Source organism: Thamnophis elegans, chromosome 15, assembly GCF_009769535.1.
Source record: "Thamnophis elegans isolate rThaEle1 chromosome 15, rThaEle1.pri, whole genome shotgun sequence".
Lineage (NCBI taxonomy): Eukaryota > Metazoa > Chordata > Lepidosauria > Squamata > Colubridae > Thamnophis > Thamnophis elegans.
The window spans coordinates 39702509-39725208 of NC_045555.1; positions in this window are offsets into that span (position 1 = coordinate 39702509).

Sequence of the window (22700 nt, forward strand, 5' to 3'; positions counted from 1 at the left end):
GGTTGGGATGGGTTGGGAAGGGAAGGGAAGGGAAAGGAAAGGAAAGGATAGGATAGGATATTCTTTATTGGCCAAGTGTGATTGGACACACAAGGAATTTGTCTTCGGTGCATATGTTCTAAGTGTACATAAAAATACATTCATCAAGAATCATAAGATACAACACAGTGATAGTCGTAGGATACTAAATAAGCAATCAAATCATACAAGGAAACTAAATAAAACAATATAAATTGCAAAGATACAAGCAACAACGTTATAGTCATAAGTAGGAGGAAAGAAGTAATAGGAAAAATGAGAAGAATACAATCTAATAAATAGTTTGACAGTGTTGTGGGGATTAGAAGAGAAAAAAGAACGCTTATCAATTCTTGTCAATGGCTTGCTCCAAATTTACTAAGAAAATGTTTCATGTAGTATGTGCACAATAAAATGCAAGCAGCACAATAGAACAAAAATTTCACCCTTATATGCCATGTTGGCTTTGGGGATGGTGCAGTGGTTAAATGCAGCACTGCAGGCTACTGCTAGATCAGCAGGTCAGCGGTTCAAATCTCACCGGCTCAGGGTTGACTCAGCCTTCCATCCTTCCGAGGTGGGTAAAATGAGGACCCAGATTGTTGGGGGCAATATGCTGACTCTCTGTAAACCGCTTAGAGAGGCCTGAAAGGCCTATGAAGCGGTATATAAGTCTACTGCTATTGCTATATATATATGTAGTCTTTTCCATGTAAGATTGAGATTGTCTTGGCAACGTTTCAGCGAGGTCTCACTCGCCATCTTCAGGCTGGGTTTTGGGCTTAAAGTGTGATCGGAGCTGCCGTCTTTCTATAAATCTTGGTGGGTGGGTGTGGAGTGCTGCCTTTGTTTCAGTAAGTGGAGTGATTGGTTGTGTGGTTGTATCATGGTTGGTAGATTGGTGCTGATTGGTGCTGGCTGTGTGTCCGTTAGAATAATTATGAAAGCTATCGAAATAGAAAAACACCCCCACAGCATGAATAAACGTGACGATACCTCCCACCTACCAGACATCTGGAAACCAGACCTAGTCAACAAATGAGCCCCACCCACCACCCAGGCAATTACAACACGAAACAACAATGGACACACAGCCCGCACCAATCAGCACCAATCTACCAATCACGATACAACTACACAACCAATATTCCACTGATGAAACAAAGCCAGCACTCCACCCTCACCCCCAAGATTTATAGAAAGACAGTAGCTCTGACCACGCTTTAAGCCCAAAACCCAGCCTGAAGATGGCAAGTGAGATATATAATATAATATAATAATATAATATAATATAATATAATATAATATAATATAATATAATATAATATAATATAATATAATATAATAATATAATATAATATAATATAATATAATATAATATAATATAATATAATATAATATAATATAATATAATATAATAATTAATATAATATAATATAATATAATATAATATAATATAATATAATATAATATAATATAATATAATATAATATAATATAATATAATATAATATAATATAATATAATATAATATAATATAATATAATATAATATAATATAATATAATATAATAATATAGTAATGTAATGTAATGTAATGTAATGTAATGTAATGTAATATAATGTAATATAATGTAATAATATAATAATATAATATAATATAATATAATATAATAAATATAATATAATATAATATAATATAATATAATATAATATAATATAATATAATATAATATAATAATATAATATAATATAATATAATATATAATATAATATAATATAATATAATATAATATAATATAATATAATATAATATAATATAATATAATATAATATAATATAATTAATATATATTTAGTGTCACAACCCCTGGTATGCCCCAATTATGGGAGGAAGCTAACTGCTTCCATTAATTGTCAATCGGCTCGTCACAAGAGTATATGTGTTGTATTTGTGCTGATAAATAAATAGACTAGTATAGATCTATTTCAAGCTATTTAGCTTTCATCAGCTAGCACAAATACAACACAAATGTAACAAAGGCAACAGTAAAAATATTGGGTTTCTGTCTGGATGGTCTCTTGTGACGAGCCGATGGACAGAGAATGGAAGCAGTGGACTTCCTCCCATGTTTGGGCATACCAGGGGTTGTGACTTTAAATACATACATACATACATACATACATACATACATACATACATACATACATACACACACACATACATACACACACACACACACACACAAAGATACATACATACAATGTGAGCAGAGTAGAAATTTCTAAATTTCTCTTCAATCAATAATATTATTGCCTAACTAATTATTGAACAATTCTGACTAAAAATCTTAATGCAGAATTATCTTTCCTCCTTCCTCCCTCTTTTCTTCCTTCCTTCCTTACTGTTGCTTTCCTTCCTTCCCTCCTTCCTTCCCTCCCTCCCTCCCTCTTTCTTTCCTTCCTTCCTTTTTTCTTTTTTCTTTCTTTTTTCCTTCCTTCCCTCCATCTATTTTTCTTTCATTCATTTTTTTAAAAAATTGTGTCATATATTTCACTATGCTCTTTTTAAAACAATATGTGAACAATATGTAAAACAAAACTTCATTTATGCATTGATATAAATCAGATTAAAATCTTTGCTTTTTTCATAACATTGAACCTGATGGAAGAATGCATTTTATGACTGCATGGTTTGCCTGACTACTAGTTGAATGTGCAGCATAGGAAGTTGTGTTACATTGGGCAAGAAGAATAACTTCATAATAACTGTAATATTTATAGCAGCACAAGCAGTGTATAATAATAGTTTTTTGGCAATAAGAATTCTACCCAACATGCACTTAGAAATTAAGAGAAAGGTAGGAGGTAGAAATTACAGGAAAACAGGAAAACATTCAAAATTTGCATCTGAAGTACATTACTTATTAAACAATTTAAATATAATTCGCCAAATTGATATGCATAAACATAACTGGGTGTTCACACATGAATATACAGAGCTGAATTGTTTAAAGGATAACTACTACAATTTTCAATGTTTTTATTTAGGTTTTTTTCTTGTAGATTTGTATTATTTTATAAACTGACTTTACCTGCCAAAAACTTTTCAGCTGAAGGGAAAGCTGAGATAAAAACTGAATAAATATTATACAATATATCTATTAAGAACCTTCCCAAACACACAAAAAGTGAAATGAAATTGACAAGTATTAGGTTCATGAAGCTGTTTAAAACCTTTGGGAGAACCCATATACATTTGTGCAATTAATTTACCGGCCCAGAATAACATGTTTTCTGGTCTTTTTGAAAAAAATCAATGTTAGAATATAACACTTTCTTATCAAGGCTACAAAAATGTCTGAAACTGTTTGAAAACTATATTTTAATGAGTTTCTGATCATTCACAGTTTTATTGGAAAATATTAACATTCATCTCAATCTCTTACCTGGGACCTCATTGCTATCAATGTAATAATAGCTCCACTTTAATATCTAAGTAATAAAGTTCCCCCAGGGGATAGTTTAAAAAAAATTAACACGATGGCATCCTTGCAATCAAAGTTCTGCCTCTTTTTTTACATGCACCAGGGAGCAGGTAGAAAAGCGGCAGCTTCAGTCGCCTGTTGACGCCCCACTGCATTCTCACATGGACATCTCTTGACACTAAAAAGTTAGAACCACTCCACTTCAAGCAACACTAGTCAGGGGTGGGATTGAAAAATTTTAGAATTTGGTTCTCTGCCCAGTTGCTGGATGGGCATGGCCATGGGGCAGGGACGTGCAGTCACTAGAGGCAGGGGAGGCATGGCCTCACCAGTCATGAGGAAAAGGAAAGAATTTTAAATAATTTTTAAAAAATAATTAAAGCCAAGGTAGTTGCTGCCAGATTCCAAGTCACAGTGACTTGGAGTCTGCTTAGTGTTAACTATAGGAGGAGGCGAGATAACTATGGGCCTCCTGTGCATAAGCAATTTTTTGCCTTTTAAGAGTTAAGCAAGGGTTAAAAGGCGAAAAATTTCGTATGCAAAGGAGGCACGTGTTCTCTCACCTCCTGTAGAGGGCATTTTTAGAGGCTTGTCTGTTTGAGAGAGGGGGGAGGGAGGGAGAGAGGGAGGAAGGAGGGGGAGGGAGGATAAAAAGAATAGGAAAACTTATTTTGCAAGGGGGAAAAGTGCTGTCGCTGAGCATGCCTGGCTGTGGAATTCTGGGAGTTGAAGTCCACAAGTCTAAAAAAATTGCTGCCTCACCAGCCATAAAGCTCACCGCACGTCACTGCCATGGGGAGATGGCCTAGTCAACTTCCTGGGGGAAGGGGGCATTTTGACCCTCTCCAGGCTTCTGAGATTTTCCTCGAGCCTTCAGGAGGGCAAAAATGGAGGCCCTCTGGATGTCAGAAACAGACCTGTTTTGGGACTTCTGGTACTTCTAGTAGGTCCATTTTTCACCCTCCCTGGGCTTCGTGGGCTTTTCTTCAGCCTCCAGGAGGGTAGAAAACATTTTCGTTAAACATTTTCTCTTGGCCTCTCAAAGATTCCACTTCTTATTAATTTTCGCCTCCCCTTTATTCTCCTTCTTCCGTGAAATTTCCCAAATGCCAATTAGCCGCTAATTCAGCTCCAGGACCCTTTTTGTCCAAATTCAAAGTTTTCTTTTACCTGTGAGTTGGCCTATCACTCACTTGGTTCCAACACTCCATTCCAACACCACTTCTGCTCAAAAACTTAGTCCGGTTGCCCTGGCTTAATAACCGAGCGGTTATTTGAAAATGGCTGCTGCCCCCGCTATCAGTCTGAAGAGTTTTCGCTGACCTATCAAGGAACTTGCTGGTTCCTCTTGGTCATCCGAGATGCCTCTCCTTCTTCCCTGTCCCTACAGGATGATTTCGGCTTGAAGAACCCTCCGACAGCAGTCTTGAAATGCTTTCTTCTAGTTGCCTTCAGGAGGGCAAAAACGGAGGCCCTCTGGATGTCGAAACAGACCTGTTTTGGGACTTCTGGTACTTCCAGTAGGTCCATTTTTCACCCTCCCCAGGCTTCGTGGGCTTTCCTTCAGCCTCCAGGAGGGTGGAAACGGCCTTCCTCGGGCTTCTGGTAGGCCCATTTTACACCCTCCCAAAGCCTCCGTGTGGGCCCTACCTCACATCCAAAACAGGCCACATGGAGACTCCTAGGAGGGCTGGGCTGGGCAGGGTCAGCTAGTCCTTGCAACTACCGGTTCGGTGAACCAGATTAAAATTAACATCCGGTTCACCCGGACTGGTCCAAACTGGCTGAATCCCACCCCTGGCACTACTGATAGTCAATCAATCAATCAATCAATCAATCAAATCAATCAAATATTTATTATGTTCATAGACCCCTAAACAAAGGGCAGAATACTCGATCGTCAACATTTAGCACAAGCCTGGTTTCCAGGAAACAAGTTGTCGTGGGTAAGACACTCAATCGGTTTATTTCGCATGTCATTCCAAATAACGGTAAGATTGAAACATTGCTTGTCTGCGTTAATCACCTGTAGGCAGCCTGCAGTAATGATGACAGAATATATTGCTACCGGATCTTCTGTCTCCTACTGCTGCATTCAGTTTATGTGATGCCCTTTTGGAACTGAATCCTGCAGTGTTCATAAAGCTCTGTTATGGCTTTAGGCAGCAATCATGCTAGCAGATCAAAGAGGAGCATTGTGCTAATGTACCTGCAGTGGAGATAATTTTCAGTTACAGATAATACTCCCTTCTATCCCAAACTCCCCAAATCTCAGTGCGCATCATGAATCTGTGCATGTTCTCTTTTCCCCCTTTCTATTTTTGTATTATGTAGAATTTAATAACCTTCCATTCAGAAGCATTATAGGGTACTGGACCATGTTCACATAGGTTAGATCTTTATATTTCCAGAGTAAATACTCTGGAACAATTACTTGTTTTGATTTGATAAGTAACTCACATTATGCTTTGTTTATTCTGCATAAATATGTGATATGTATTTCCACTGAGTGACAATCCAGGATCTACTAATCATTAGGGACGCAGTGGCGCAGTGCACTCTTTCGATTCCCCCCTCCCACTTTTCTCCTTGAGTATTGAACTAGGTGGTGAGTATTTTAACTTGTTGGGCCTAAAATATTCTATCAACTTCCATAGACCAAATTTTTAATCAAATCAATTTTAAAATCTGGTCACTTTATCTATGGACAAACTGGATGTCACTTCCAGTTTGCTCGTAGGGTCATTTTCTGCCCTCTGGAGCCTTCAGGGAAGCCTCCTGAAGGCCCCTGAAGGCTCTGGAGGGCTAAAACCAGCCCTACGAGCAAACCAGAAGTCCGTTCCTGAACTTCTGGTTCACCCGCACATGACACACACTCCCGCACGCTCCTCCCGTTTTTGGCATGCAAGCCAAAAAAGGTTCACCATCACTGTCCTAGCTTCTTCTTCTTCTTCTAGCTTCTTCTTCTTCTGCGCCAAGGTGGCGCAGTGGTTAAATGCAGCACTGCAGGCTACTGCTAGATCAGCAGTTCAGTGGTTCAAATCCCACCGGCTCAGGGTTGACTCAGCCTTCCATCCTTCCGAGGTGGGTAAAATGAGGACCCAGATTGTTGGGGGCAATATGCTGACTCTCTGTAAACCGCTTAGAGAGGGCTGAAAGCCCTATAAAGCGGTATATAAGTCTACTGCTATTGCTATTGCTATTTTTCTTCTTTTTATAATTATTGTATCTTTTCTTCAAAATCTTTTTTCTCACTTTCAATTTTATTGTTCTAGTAGTTTTCCCCAGGGTTTTTTTTTTTAGTTTCTTCCCACTATTTCCATCTTTGCTATTTGATTGTTTTTTTCCTGGGGGACATTCCCCTTTGTCTACATTTTTTTGTGTGTAAATCCCAGTGAAAACATCTAATTGTTTTTTTTTTTTTTTAATTTTCAGTTCCTTTTTCTTCCATATAATCTTCTTGTTCATCATTTGTGCCATCTTTTACCCCCTTCTCTCCTATTTCCTGGTCTGTGTGCTCCATTTGAATTTCTGACTTTTTCTTACCATTTAAAATTTCATGTATGTGCGTGTTTTTGATAGCTACTTATCATGCTCATATTGCCCATCTCCTGCCGTAAGTGTCAAAGGAAATCCATAGAGTGCATTCCTTAGTTTTATCAACAAGGGCCTCATTGGGTCATTCAAATGAGGATAGACTAGTAAGATCTTCACTCAACCAGCATAGCTGTTTAGCAGAATCATTGTTTTGAGCTGACAAGTTTTTAAGGCAATTTCTTCCCTATCCCAACTTTTTCCAAATGAGGTGTGGAAAGCCACTTTCCCCCACATGCTAGAGAATGAAATATTTGGGGGAATGTTAAAAGCAGCAGGATACAATATTTTCCCCAAAGGAGAAATGGGGGAAAATCTTAACAAAGGCAGAAAGCACCTCTAGTCTTCCTGCCATAGAAAAACAGCCTCAAGCAGAAGTTTGATGGGGCTGATCTTTTGGAATGCAGATTTTGTATCCATTCAGAAAGACTGGGCAGAAGAAAGGAGGGAGGGAGAAAAGAAAGAGAAAATGAGATGGTGTTACCACAGGAAGAAGGGATGGTAAATAAATCAACCCAAATTGTTTATTATAACCTATTACGTGAAATAACAAATGTATAAGAATGTTAAACGTATAGAAGAATAACAACTATGTGAATGTATACTTAAAATGCTATGTAAGAGAATAAAAAATTAAAAAAAAATTCTGGAGAAAGACTGGGCCAATCTACTCATAAGCAAAGAGACTCCAAATAAGCAACACAATTAGGTAAGCTGGAGGAACATCAACTCCATCACTAAATATATTTCTCAAATTCCCCATCCCACTCTTTAACATTTCATCTTCGTCTCTTAATTTAAATTATCTTCAAAGTTAAACCAAATTGCTATTTCACATTTCAGCTGCTGGTCTGTTTTACTGTAAGCAACATACATCATCAAAATCAAATTTTTACATAAAGAACATTTAACTTAATTAATTATCCACAATTAATAATATTGGTATAATTCCCGTACATCTTAGTTAGCTATCCACCATTAAGAATATTAATACAATTCCCTACTAATATGTACCTTATTTCCCTTCCTTCTCGTTAAACATTTTCTCTTGGCCTCTCAAAGATTCCACTTCTTATTAATTTTAGCCTCCCCTTTATTCTCCTTCTTCCGTGAAATTTCCCAAATGCCAATTAGCCGCTAATTCAGCTCCAGGACCCTTTTTGTCCAAATTCAAAGTTTTCTTTTATCTGTGAGTTGGCCTATCACTCACTTGGTTCCAACGCTCCATTCCAACACCACTTCTGCTCAAAAACTTAGTCCAGTTGCCCTGGCTTAATAACCGAGTGGTTATTTGAAAATGGCTGCTGCCCCCGCTATCAGTCTGAAGAGTTTTCGCTGACCTATCAAGGAACTTGCTGGTTCCTCTTGGTCATCCGAGATGCCTCTCCTTCTTCCCTGTCCCTACAGGATGATTTCGGCTCGAAGAACCCTCCGACAGCAGTCTCAAAATGCTTTCTTCTAGTTTCCTAAAACCAAACAGTTGCAAGATGCCCTGGTGAAGAAGAGCTACATGCAAGTCATACAAGCAGTATTCCATTATTTTGATGCAGGAGGGGATGCACAGGTAAACCCACCAGTGGCTGGCCAGGTTAGGTGGTATTAATAGAATGGACCTTATAAATTCATATTAGCTTGGCTTTTCATTCTAGTGCCCTGGAGTTCCAAAGTTGATTTTTAGCTGGAGTGAACATTCTCTCCAACTTTCTCATAAGTATTAAAAATAGGACTAAACAGTGTGGCAAGACCCTGTAAAGGAGGGGCACAGGAAGCCAGGCATGGGTGAGACACAGAACAGAGGTAAAACTGCTGACAGCTTAAGATATTATAGGAACTTCTCTTTTTTGTATTTTTCCTATGTACTTCTCTGTAACATTCCAAAATGAACTTCCCCTTTTTGAAATGTCATGCTTGTCTCGTGTATGGAAACGCCTTGAAAATGCACAGTGTGGAACACGGCATAAAAGTAGCATCCTGGGCAGAGCCCAGGCAGTTCAGATTTTGGTGTGTGAACACGCTGAACTCGATGCATCAAATAAACCTGTTTCTCTCACCTTCGTGGTCTCAAGTCCTGGTCTTTCGTAAGTAGAATACAAACCTCAATCCGCTGTAACAATTTGAGGAGCTTCCACAAAAAAAGAGGGAGTCAAACTATTTTCCAAACCACCAGAAGGTAAGACAAGAAGCAATGAATGGAAACTAATCAAGGAGAGAAGAAACCTAGAACTAAGGAGTACAATTAACCAGTGGAACAGCTTGTCTGCAGAAGCAATTGGTACTCCATCACCAGAGGTTTTTGAGAAGAAATTGGACAGCCATAGGGTTGTCTATTCAAGCAGGGTTGGATTAGAAGACCTCCAAGTCCCGTTCCATCTCTGTTATTTCAAGGACAGAATACTAGGAATAGACAGATTATGCTATTTTTTATAAGCTAGTTTCTCAAATCTCCATTTATCCATTTCTATTGTGGTTGTATTGTGGTTCCACATCAGTGTGGTGCATTTTAAAAATCTGGCCAAAATCCTAGTCACATCACAGAATATTTTTTCCTGTACCTCTTTCCTCTAATTGTACATTTAAAAAGGGGAAAAATATAAATATATGCTTAATATTCTTTGGATTCTAATACAAAAAAATATGAGAAATAAGGTTTTAAAACAATATTTCTTCTCCTCCTTAGTAGAACATTCAACCACTAACTCACAGTTTGTCATCTGGACCTGCTGAGCAACAGATTCATTACTGGGAGAAGAAATCATGAACAATTTTACCCTGCAGAAGGTGCGTATTTTCCATTTGGCATTCCTGTGGTTAAGTCCCACACCATGCTGAAAACAAATGGAAAAATGAAAAACCAAAGTCAAATATAACCTACCGTTCCAGATGTGAGCATAATTCATTTGTCTGGGTTGCATATAGAGCAAGCAGAACAAAAATGTTCTCCAAATAGTCACAAAGTAGAGCAATGAAGGCTTGAGGCTAACATTCTCCCATATATTTGATGTGAAAGAAAATTATGCTTTCACTTCATGGTCCCTGGGAATGGTATTGTGTCTGGCAAACATTGGGAGGAGGAGAGGAGAAAATAATAACGGCCTGTTTATCTATCTAGGAACAATGTTCGTTTGCCATCTATATTCCTGCTGGCAAATTCAAAATAAAGGTGAAAGTATCGGGTTGAGAGTGTAAGAGATAAGGCAGTTCTCAGGCTATTGAGAATATAGCTTGAAATAGATCTATACTAGTCTCCCTTTATTTATTTATCAGCACAAATACAACACACACACACACACACATATATATGTGTGTGTGTGTGTGTGTGTGTGTGTGTGTGTGTGTGTGTGTATATATGTATATGTATGTATTTAGTGTCACAACCCCTGGTATGCCCAAATATGGGAGGAAGCAAACTGCTTCCTTTCTCTGTCTATCGGCTCGTCACAAGAGACCATCACGACAGAAACCCAATATTTTTACTGTTGCCTTTGTTACATTTGTGTTGTATTTGTGCTGATAAATAAATAAAGGGAGACTAGTATAGATCTATTTCAAGCTTTTTAGCTCTCATCAGCTAGCCGATAGACAGAGAATGGAAGCAGTCTGCTTCCTCCCATATTTGGGCATACCAGAGGTTGTGACACTAAATACATACCTACCTCCCTGGCTCAGCTGATAAGGAGGAGAACCTTGTGGCTTAGTGGTTAACACATCTGCCTTTTAACTAGATATTCTGGGTATTTTTAATTGTACTAGTCTTTAACCATAATAAATTGGATTGACTGGTTGAATTTCACCACTTTCCACTTCTTGTGGGGTTTTTTTTTTTTTTGGTCCAGATCTGGTGAAATTCTTCTCATCTGGGAATATGACAAATCTCATGAGTAAGATGTCTGCAAATAGACGGATTGTTCTGCAAAATGAATCTGCATTTGTTCCTATTGATCGACACTAAGGGGCCTGTGCAAATCAAGCAATTTGAGCTGTTGATTTCATTGGGATTGCTGAGTCAAACTCTCAATTGAATTAGATTGAAGCAGCAAAACTGATAATCTGGTTAGATGCTTTGGGTCAAATCAGATAGTAGTGTCTAAATTGGGTCAATTCAATTTGAAATGATGCAAATACTAAAAATATACAATACACACACACAAACACATACACAGCACAAAAATCAGTCCAAATTACATCACATTGATTTGTGAGAATCTTTTGAACTGAATTTCTTGCATTTGAGGCTTTGTACAGCTAGCATAAATCCTATTCCACTATTCATTTAAAGAAGGATGGGCAAGTTGCAATCCCAGTTCACGCACAAAATTGTTTTTGATATCTCCCTTGGCTTCCTCTCTGAAGACAATGTTGTTTAAAAATGGTACAATTTCTGATCATCTTGAGATGAAAAGATGTTGTACATCGGTAAGATAATGCCTTGAAATACAAGTTGCCTCTTGAACTTGTGGGTGCTCCAACACTGGAAATTTTTAAGAAGAAATTGGGCAATCATTTGTCTGAAATGACATAGAATTTCCTGGGTTATACTAGAAGACCTCCAAGATCCCTTCATACCCTATTATTCTGAAATAAGGTAAAGACTTCTAATGCAGGAAAGACCATTCAGCTAAAAGCAAAGAAATAAAAACTTATAGAAAAGATGGAAAATTGCCAATTTTGTTTGTATGGGAGAAATGATACTTTTCAAAATTTCAGTACTAATGCCGTACTTATTATATTACAGGGGTTACCAACCTTTTGAACCTCAGGGACCACTGAAAATCATAATTTTATATCCCACCGACAACTAATATCTCCTTTTTATTGTGAGCCGCCCTGAGTCTCTCGGGAATAGGGCGGCATACAAACTAAATAAAAATCTAAATCTAAAATCTAAATGATCTGCCTAATGACCAGTTGGGTGGGTGGGCATGACCAACTCAATGTCACTCACTTCAAGGGGTGCCTCACCAGCTTCTACTCACCCCTCCCCTCCCTTCCTGGGCTCCTTAGGGCCCCAATAGAAAACAGTTGTTGGAGCTAAGCAGCCACCATGAGGAAGAGTTGGCAAAACAGCTCAGTTCAAATTGGATCTGACCGAGAAGACGGGTCAGTAGCAGCACTTCACTGAGGACTATGAGCATAGGTTAACCAAGCAGACGGAAGACCTGTTGGAGTGCAAGGCCAGTTACTTGCATCTGGAGACTCAGATGAGATGGTCATCCAGTTCTAGGCCATAATTCTGTCCCACTGGAACAAGGCCCTCCAGCTCTTTGTCACCAGTGGCACTTCCCTCCAGCCTTCACCCAAAGGCCCGCACCTTGAGGCCAAAGTAGACCCCAAGTTGGAATTTCTGACCCTCTCTGGCCCCCCAAAAAAAGAAACCCCTGAAGGGGGAGACTTTCTGCAGCAACATGAACATTCATTGCACATATCCATCTCCTTTGGAAACCAAGGACCCAGAGTATGGAGGAAGAATGGAGAGGCCAGTCAAGCACAGAAATCCCATGGTCATTGAACCAGGCTTTAGTACTTTTGGCAAAAGTTGCTCTCATCAGAAAAGAGGACTTTGGACCACTGTGCTTCATTAAGACCAAGGTCAACGCAGCTGTCTACCAGGAGATTTTGGAGGACTTCATGCTTCCTTCTGCAGACGAGCTTTATGGAGTTGCTGACTTCATTTTCCAGCTGTCCGCACTGCCAAAAGCACCAAAACCTGGTTCAATGACTGCGGGATTACTGTGCTTGATTGGCCAGCAAACTCGCCTTACCTGAACTCCATAGAGAATCTATGGGGCATTGCCAAGAGAAAGATGAGAGACATGAGATCGAACAATGCAGAAGACCTGAAGTCTGCTATTGAAGCATTCTGGTCTTCCATAACATCTCAGCAGTGCCACAGGCTGACAGCTTCCATGCCACACCGCATTGAGGCAGTAATTGCTGCAAAAGTGGTCCACACCAAGTAATGAGTATATATGCATGTTTATACTTATCAGAGGTCCGATATTGTTCTATGTACAATCCTTGTTTTATTGATTGCGTGTAATATTCTAATTTTCTGAGATGATGGATTTGGGGTTTTCATGAGCTGTACGCCATAATCATCACAATTGTGACAAATCACAGCTTGAACTATCTTGCTTTGCATGTAATGAGTCTTATCTCATATATTAGTTTCACCTTTTAAGTTGCATTACTGAAATAAATGAACTTTTGCGCAATATTCTAATTTTCCGAGTTTCACCTCTATGTAAGCATAGGGTCCAGATAAATATATCTTTATAAATATCAAGAAGCTCACAGCTTTCTCCTTCCCCTTTTGCTGCTATTGCTCCACTTTGAGGTTGCTCAGGTAGGGATAATGGGGGAAAATGCAATCTTTGTGAATTCCAGTCCATTGGCTTTATCTATACCTCTTGGACTAATGCACAGATTAGAAGCCATCCTAGAAATTTACATCTCTGCAGATGCTCTACAACAGTTAAAAATAAATAAATAAAACTTTATATATGAGTGTTAATGACATGGAGAAAATTCATGCAATATATACACCAAATGCCTCAACCAATTTCTCATCAGATACAGTACATTTCAGCAGAATAGATACTCTTTAAAAATAAAATGTTTCCTTCCTTCTCCTTCAGGGTTGGGCTGCTCTCTGGGTTTGCTTGGATTCGGACGATCCTCTAGCAAAGATTCTGCATGGTTCAGCGAACTCCCAAATCTCACTCCTGACTGGGCCTGCCAATTACCTCCAATAGACCGATTAGATCCCACAGATTAGGCCTCCTCCGAATCCCATCCGCCGGCCAATGCCGACTGGCGACTACCAGGAGGAGAGCCTTCTCTGTGGCTGCTCCGACCCTCTGGAACGAGCTCCCCATGGAGATTCGAACCCTCACCCCCCTTCAGGCCTTCCGCAAAGCCCTTAAAACCTGGCTGTTCCGACAGGCCTGGGGCTAAAGAGCTTTTGCCCCCCTCCTCGAATGGTATGGCTGTTGTGTGCTTTTAAATTGTGTATTGTTATGTTCGTCTTTTTTATCCCCTGTCTGTACCCCCTTCCCCGACTTGAATTGTGAGCCGCCCTGAGTCCCCTTCGGGGAAAAGGGCGGCATATGAATGAAATAAATCCAAATCCAATCCAACCCACTCCCACAGTCTCCACACAGCCCATTTTGGATGCCAGGTAAGTGCACACCCTGCACAGAGGCTCAGGGAGGGCAAAAAATGGGCCTCCTGGAGGCTCCAGAGGGCTGGGAATGGGCCCATTTCTGGCCTCCAGGGAGCCTCCGGAGCCCAGGGGAGGCTGTTTTTGCCTCTCAGGGAGGACATAAACATCCCCCCTGCTGTGGTGCAGGAGGCCAACTAGATTAAAGTAGAATAAAATATGGATTTAAAATTTAAGAATGAAGACATGGCATAAAAAGGATAGTTAGAAGCTTGCTTAAAAGAAATGTCTTCAGCCTCTAACCAATAGCAATAGCAATAGCAGTTAGACTTATATACCGCTTCATAGGGCTTTCAGCCCTCTCTAAGCGGTTTACAGAGTCAGCATATCGCCCCCACAGTCTGGGTCCTCATTTCACCCACCTCGGAAGGATGGAAGGCTGAGTCAACCCTGAGCCAGTGAGATTTGAACAGCCGAACTGCAGAACTGCAGTCAGCTGAAGTAGCCTGCAGTGCTGCATTTAACCACTGCGCCACCTCAGCTCTTTCAACCACAAGATGTTCCAGCCAACGTCCCTATGTCAAAAGTCCAAACCACAAGGTTCAGCTAAAGTTCGCTTAGAGACACGTACTCAGTACCTGTAACAAAAGGAGAAGTAAGACTCTTAGCTCCTTATAAGGCTTTCTCCTCAAGGTAACCAATAAGAAATGAGTTAAGTGTTTCCGTGTTATGCTGCCTTTGAGAATGGATAAGAACGCGTGCTTTGATAATGAAGGTTGCTCAGAACTTGCAATGCTAAGCCATGGGCTAGCTTTCTGTAACCTGGCTGCCAAATAAACTTTTACTGTATCCTGAGAAGTCTAAAGCCTGTCATTTTCTGCAACAAGACCACGCCCACTATGGCCATGCCCACTCAGCAACCCGGCAGAGAACCCATTGCTAAAAATTTTGAAGCCCAACCCTGCTCTTCTTCCATTGACAAGCCTGGACAAAAGGGTTGTGTAGATAGTTTAATTAGCATTTATCAACCTTAGCATTTTTTTTTTTTTTATTCCAGAACTTTTTTATTTTTCTTTAAAAAAAAAACACAAATATGTCATCATTTGTCAATCATTAAAACATTGAAGTACAATTTTTTTTGTGTGTGTACCCCTCCCTCCCTCCACCCCCCCACCCCCCCCTCCTCCTTCCCCCCCCCCGACTTCCCAGAACCCGTACACGGTATAGAATTTTAACTAACACAGTCTAAAATCTATTGAGAAAAAAGAAATAAAGAAATTAATGACATTCTAGATTGACCTTAGCTTCTTCTTACTGAACTAACTTTAAACAATTTAAATCATTTCTGATCTTAAGCATAGGCTAACTGGAATTTCTTAGTCCCGTATTTATTTTGTATATAGTCAATCCATTTTTTCCAGTCTCGTTTATATCTCTCATTTGAATGATCTTTGAGATATGCCGATATTTTAGCCATTTCAGCTAAGTTTGTTACTTTCAATGTCCATTCTTGAATTGTAGGCAGGTCTTCCTTCTTCCAATATTGCGCCACCAACAGTCTTGCTGCAGTTGTCAGGTGCAGAGTCAAATTGGTCTCTACCACTGTAAAGTCAGTACATATACCTAGTAAAAATAACTGAGGACTAAACTTTATCCTTCTTTTAAAAACATTTTGCATGACCCACCATATTTTTATCCAAAATGCTTTAACCTTTTGGCAGGTCCACCATATATGATAATATGTAGCATCGAGAGAACCACATCTCCAACATTTAGGCTGTACATTCGGATACATAGAAGCCAACTTTTTAGGATCTAAATGCCATCTATAGAACATCTTGTAAAAATTTTCTCTCAGATTTTGAGCTTGTGTAAATTTCACATTTCTTACCCAGATTCTTTCCCATGTATCCAACATTATTGGTTCCTCAATATTTTGAGCCCATTTTATCATACAATCTTTAACTAATTCTGTTTCCGAATCCATCTGTATTAATACATTATATATCCTCTTTATATGCATTAAGCTTTGATCTCTTATTTGTTTAAACAAATTATCCTCAACTTGAATAAAACCAATTTTTTGATCTATTTTCCACCTAGCCTGTAATTGCCCATACTGGAACCATGTTTGAACTACCTTCTCCTCTTTTAATACCTCTAAAGATTTTAATTGTAATACCCCCCTTTCCGAGGTAAGAAGCTGTCTGTAGGTAATTCTGTCCTGTTTTTGTGCTGTATTCATATTTTCAATTGCGTGTCTAGGAATTGCCCACATAGGTATCTTGTCATTTAATTTATATTGATATTTCTTCCAGACCCGCAATAAAGCATTTCTTAAAATATGACTTTTAAAGTTCTTATCCAATTTTTTGTTGAATAACAGGTAAGCATGCCAACCAAATACCAGATCGTGTCCCTCAATGTTCAATATTCTATCATTGGTTAAGTGAATCCAGTCACTAATTACAGATAATACCACTGCATCATAATATATTTTTAAATTAGGTAGTTTCAATCCTCCTCTCTCACGTACATCTTGCATTATTTTCATCTTTACCCTCGGCTTCTTTCCTGCCCACACAAATTTGTTGATACCCTTCTGCCATTCTAAAAGGTTCTCATCTTTTTTAAGTATAGGTAACATTTGGAAGAGAAATAAAAATTTTGGTAAAATGTTCATTTTCACTGCCGCTATCCTACCCAACAAAGATAAGTGCAATTTCTCCCATTTTTTCATCTCTGTCTGTGTGCTATGCCAAAGTGGTTCATAATTATGCTTATATAATTTCCCATTTGAAGTTAAAATGTTAACTCCAAGATATTTAACTTTTTTAACTACCTCACATCCTAGCATCACTCCTAATTCTTCCTTTTGTTTAATATTCATATTTATAGCTAATATTTTGGTTTTTCCTAAGTTTATTTTAAAGCCCGACACTTGACCATATTGATTAATCATATCCATTAAAACCATACTAGATTCCTGCGGTTGTTCCAATATTATGACCAAATCATCCGCAAAAGCGCGGACTCTATATTCTTGCTGCCTAATCTTGATCCCTTTTAAACCATCCAAGCCCCGTATTTTATTCAACAATACTTCCAAAGTTATAATAAACAATAATGGGGACAAAGGACAGCCCTGTCTTGTACCTTTTCCAATTTGAAAAGAGTCTGTTAGACTTCCATTGACTATAATTTGTGCTGTTTGCTGTTGGTATATTGCTTTAATTGACTATAGAAAATTATCTCCTATCTGCATTTTTTGCAGTATCTTCAACAGAAATTGCCAGTTAACTCGATCAAAGGCCTTCTCAGCATCCAAAAATATAAATGCAGCAGGGATCTGGTTGTTCTTTCCCAAATATTCTAATGCATTAATAATTAATCTAACATTACTTTTCATCTGTCTCCCTTGTATAAAACCTGTTTGGTCCGTATGTATCAATTGTTGAATGACCAACATTAACCTATTTGCTAATATTTTAGTAAAAATTTTTATAATCTACATTCAGTAATGAAATAGGTCTATAATTTTTGGGTTGAGTAGTATCTTGTTCTTCTTTGGGTATCAAAGATATAAACGCTGTCTTCCAAGATGGAGGGACTTTACCTTCCGTTTGAATCATATTAAATAATTCTCTAAGAGGTTCTACCATTTCTAACTGTAAGTTTTTATAGTAAACCGCTGTCAAACCATCTGTACCTGGTGCTTTCCCTAACTTTAATTGCTTAATTACCTGCAGGATTTCCCCCGAGGTTATTGGTTGATTCAATTTTTGCCTGTGTTCTTCTCTAACTGAAGGTATTTTCTCTTTGTCTAAATATTTGTCTATGTCTAAACCATTAATTTTATCCCCTTTATACAGTTCTGTAAAAAATTCCCAGAAAGCCTTTTGAATCTCTTCCTGTTGAAACACCTCCTTCCCTCTGTAAAACAGTTTAGATATATTTCGAGTTTTCCTTTTTTTCCTAATCTGATAAGCTAACCATCTGCCAGGTTTGTTTGCATTACAAAAAGTATTGTGTTTTGCATATAATAGATTAGTAGCCACCTGGTCAGAGATCAACATGTCAAATTGAGATTTTAATATGTTAATAGCTTCCTTAACCTTTGTATCGTCTGGGTTCATTGTTAACTCCAGCTCTTTTCTCTTAATTTCCTCTTCCAGTTCTGTTCGTTTTAACCCTTGCTTATTTCTATGTGTTTTATTTATATTCATCAAAACTCCTCTCATATACGCTTTGCTTGCGTCCCATACAAATTCCATAGATGTACCCTTATTCATATTCAAAACAAAATATTCAGATAGTAATTTTTTACAATCATTAATATACTTTTCATATCTAAATAAGTTTTCATTCAATCTCCAAGACCTTCTTGCCTGCACTACCCTTCCCAACTCCATCCAAACTGGGTTATGGTCCGAAAGGATCCTAGCTGCAATCTTTGTTTTCTTGACCCTAGAAAGCAAATCATTAGTGGTTAGAATAAAATCAATCCTTGAGAGGGATTGATGCCTGTCCGAGAAGAAAGTGAAGTCACATTCCTCTGCATTTCTTTCTCGCCAAATATCTCTCAATTCAAAATCATCCATAATGTCAAAGAAAGATTTGGGTAACTTTGCTCGCATCTTGGTATTTAGGCGGGAAATCTTCTTATCTCTCTTAGTGTCTATCACTCCATTCCAGTCACCCAATAGTATACAGGAACTATAGTCCCACTGTACTAATTTAGCATGAAGATTTCTATAGAATCTATCTTGCTGTTGATTGGGAGCATAAATTCCCAAAAGTAATGTCTTTTTCCCTTCTAAGATTAAGTCTAAAGCAATATATCTTCCGAAGGGATCTGCTTCTATTAATTCAGCTTTCATATCTTTTCTTAAGTATACAACTATACCATTCTTCTTTTCCATAGCAGAAGCTGCAAAATGTTGACCAAGTTTTGAGTTGATCAAATATTTTTGATCAGTTGACTTGATATGAGTTTCTTGCAAACAAATTACATCGTTCTTAAACTGTTTGAGATAATGAAATATTTTCTTCCTCTTCTGTGGAGAGTTCAGTCCATTGACATTCCATGTTAAAATCTTAGTTGTCATTTTTGGTTGGTTGAAGCATTTTTAGAGCTTCCTGCACGGCCTGTTTAACCTTAGGTCTAGCTCCTCCCATTGCTTCCAGATTTGTTGTTGTAGATCCTTGATCGATGGCCGATGATTGTTGATGCTGTTGCTTTTTAGCTTGTTTCTCCATACGTCTAGTAGTTATGCGGCTAGGTCTTGGTTCCATAGCACCTTGCACTTCTAGAGAAGAAAGATGCTCCATCTTGTCTGATGGTTGTGTAGTTTGCTGTCTATCCTGTCTTTCTTGTGGTCTTTCTCTGGGTCCAGATGGTGCAGGGTGTCCGGCCTTCAATATATTATAATAAAAATCTCGGGCTTTCCATACAGAGTTGAGGCGGTACCTTTGCTTATCAAATGTAAATATGATGCCAAATGGTGCATCCCATCTATACTGTATCTGACGATTTCTGAGTTCTTCGACCAAAAAAGCGTAGTCTCTCCTGGCTCTTAACATTGGAGGTGGTATCTCTTTCAAAACAACCAGGTCTTGACCGCCAATTTGAAGCTTAGTGTTATAAGATGCTTGCAGTACCATATTTCTAAACTCTCTTGTAGTAAAATATATAACGATGTCTCGAGGAAGCTGCTTCTGCTTTGCCAGCCAGGAGTTGACGCGGTAAGCTTTGTCAATTTGCCAGCCTTGGTTGGTCCCTGGTCTTCCCATCAGGCGGTCAAAAGCTTCCGATAGGATCTGTTTCAGGTTCTCCTGTTTCTCCTCACGCAGCCCCCTTACTCTTAATGCGAACTCCATTTGTCGGTACTGTATCATAATAATTTCTTTTTCAGCATTTTCCACTTTTTGTTCCACCACCTCTGTTTTCAATATCAAGTTAGCATTGGCATCATTAAGAACCTCTAGAGTATCTTCCACTCCAGAAATATGTTCTGTTAATACAGTTACAAGACTCAGCATGTCGTCTCTAATTTTATCAACCTTAGCCTCGAATTTCTCATACAACTCCTGTTTAAGTCCTTTTATTTCACTTTTAATTTCACTTTTAATTTCTTCTTTCATTTCTTTTATTTCCTCTTTTCTCTCCTCTCTATTATCTCTAAATTTATCTTCCATTTTAATTGTCTGTGCATTAAGAGCCTCGCTTAGATTACTCAGAAAAAATTCTTTCGTTAACACATCCCCAGCAGGGGGCGTAGGAAGCGGAGGCTGCAGCTTTGTGCCAGGCACTGAGGATGTGCCCCTGGAAGTAGAGGGTGACGACTTCAAGTTAATATTTGGTTTTGAGGCCATTTCAAAATTTATCTGCCTGCAGTTAATAAAACTCTATTGCCTAAATATGCAGCTTTAAGAAAAGAGGCTTTTATTTTGAAGTTTAAGGCTTGGCAAAACTTTCAGTGAGTAAACATTGTAACAAGACCATTCAGCTGATTCATCACCATTTAACTTCCAAATAAGCAAGGTTAATAAAGGAGTAAAATTCTTCTATTGTGAAACCAAAACAAATGATAAGCAATCTCTTTTGTTTTGAATTCTTTTGAGGATTTGCATTGTCTAGCAAAAAGTGTTCGTTATTACCGGAGAAACCAGGCTGCTCGGCGCCATTTTAGAAGCCTCTGAGTAAATAATTTTTCGGAGGAGAAAAAGAAAAGAAGCTAAAATGTTGATAAGCAATTAATGTCCACAGTGAACGGATCCAGCTCGTGATAAGAATAAATCAAACAAAACTTTGATCAGAGTGGGAGAGACCTACTTTGTCCTGCACAAGGCAGTTTGAAGTTCCCAGCACGGACAGCCGTTCTGCCTTGGGCTAGCCCCCCTTTCCTTGCAAGCACAAAAGCTGCAAAAATCGAAGAGCATTTGCCAGCAAAACAGTTTCTTCTTTCCTTCTTGCCTGAAGGATAAGAAAACCTGATAAGACGTCAGATGGAAGATCCTCTAAACAGGTACGTAGCCAGGAATTCGGAGGCAGCTGATTTTTTGCTGCTTCCACCAGTAGGCTCCTCCCAGGAAGTCCATCAACCTTAGCATTTTTAAGGCGCATGGATTCCAACTTTCAAAATTTCCATGGCCGGCTGAAGAAGTTTACACATCTTCAAAATTGCCAAGATTGAGAAACATTGATGTATATAGTCTCCCCCTACTTTGTAATTCAATAAACCAACAGATGCATAAAAAACAGGAAAGCCCTAGGAATCAGGCCAAAGATCCAAATCTTTTCAGCATCCCATCCATACAGAGATCTACAGCACATCTACAAGTAGCACATGAATCATACAACAGCCTAATGTTTATGTTCATCTCTAAATCTATGTTGCGGTCCACATTTCTTCTAGCGCTTATTAAATTATGTGATTCATAGGAGAGCAATACTTAAGATTTAAAAGAAAAGGAACCATGACTGTAAATAATGACATTTTATGAGTTGCAAAATAATTATATATGCTGCTCTGTGAATCATCATTAGAGCTTAATGCTACTAATACAGTAATTAATGCATGCTTTTCTAAACTTCACTGTAAGACAAATTTACTTAACAGCTGGATTTTCCTTTAAAAGGGGCTGGTGGTGAAATCTAATCATTGTCCATTTTCATAGAATTCTATGTATAGGTTCATCCCAGAACCAAGTTCTAATTTGAGTATTTTCTTTCCTTCCTTCCTTCCTTCCTTCCTTCCTTCCTTCCTTCCTTCCTTCCTTCCTTCCTCCCTCCCTCCCTCCCTCCCTCCCTCCCTCCCTCCCTCCCTCCCTCCCCCCCTCCTCCTCCTCCTTTTTCTTCTGGATCAAACTGCAGTTTATGAGACCAAACTGCAACTGTGGCCAGGACTTAAAAATAGGACATCAGTAGGCCTTTTTCTTCCAGTTTTCGCTTCACCTGGTTATCACATTTGCTTTCTACTTTCCAAATGTACAGAAACAACAATGAAGATACAATAATGAAGCCCCCAAACTTATCAGAATCACTTCATATTCCTCTTGAAAGTAACTCTGAGCTGTCCAGGATTAGTTGAAAGATGGGTGGATATATAAATGTTTTGAATAAAATAAATTTCAGCTTTGAATTCCAAACACTGCACTATTCTCATCTTACATACGGAAAAAGGGGCTTCATAGTGTAATATTATGAGGAGTGTTGGAGGAAATACAAGGTTACTATGAAGAAACTTCTATGAGGAATTATCATTCCCTTATCCTCCCCTTCCCAAACACACATGCACAAAAAATTCAGATACGATCCTTTACTCAGTTTTAATGTCAGTAATGCCTATAATATTAACGGATTATGGAATGGATCGAGCACCCAGGCTTCCTGCTCCTAAATTGTTTGGGTTGTAAAACTCGTCAGTGGTGATTATCTTAAA